Source organism: Hevea brasiliensis, chromosome 3 (genome assembly GCF_030052815.1).
Source record: "Hevea brasiliensis isolate MT/VB/25A 57/8 chromosome 3, ASM3005281v1, whole genome shotgun sequence".
Classification (NCBI taxonomy): domain Eukaryota; kingdom Viridiplantae; phylum Streptophyta; class Magnoliopsida; order Malpighiales; family Euphorbiaceae; genus Hevea; species Hevea brasiliensis.
In genome coordinates, this window is record NC_079495.1 from 30,875,981 (window position 1) to 30,876,759 (window position 779).

Below are 779 nucleotides of genomic sequence, written 5' to 3' on the forward strand. Positions count from 1 at the left end.
CCCCCCCTCTTGGGTTGCTGTAAGGGACAACATTAACTAATGCAAGATGAATCAATAATGGATGTGCCTGAGATTTTGAGCATTAGGGGTTAGATAAATGATTGAACCTCACATGAGATATGATGGGCAAGGAGTTGCTCACTTATAGTTTATTATAATTCCAATAATGGATGTGCCTGAGGATGATCGATAAGACTATAAGAATTCAATCACCCACTAGAAATCCATCTAACTAGGATTTCCGTTTCCTACTTTGGAAGTGTAGGATTTGCTAAGTTAGTGGGAGGACCAATTTGATTAAAAGACCATAATCATTTTGGTTAACTACTTGATACATTTACTAATTAATCTAGTTATTTTCTGAAGTTATTCTTCTGATAATAATGAGCACACAACAACCACCATCACCCAATATCCTTGCAAGCATACTTAATCATAATAGGTTGATGTGACCTAATTTTTCTGATTGGCTAAGAAATTTAAAACTTGTCCTAAACCTATAATGTATTGGATATGTTCTAGACTCAAAGGTTCTTAGTCCTTTAACTCTAGAGGCCACTCAAGAGGAACATGATACTTTGGACAAGTGGAAGGAGCATGATATGAGAGCCAAATGTTACATGCTTGCTTCTATGAGCAATGAGTTACAGAAGCAGCATGAGAACATGCAGGGTGCAAATGAGATCCTGCTTCACCTACAAGAGTTATATGGTGAGCATAGTAGGAATGCTAGGTATGAGATATCTAGGCAACTATTCCACATGAGGATGTCTAAGAGA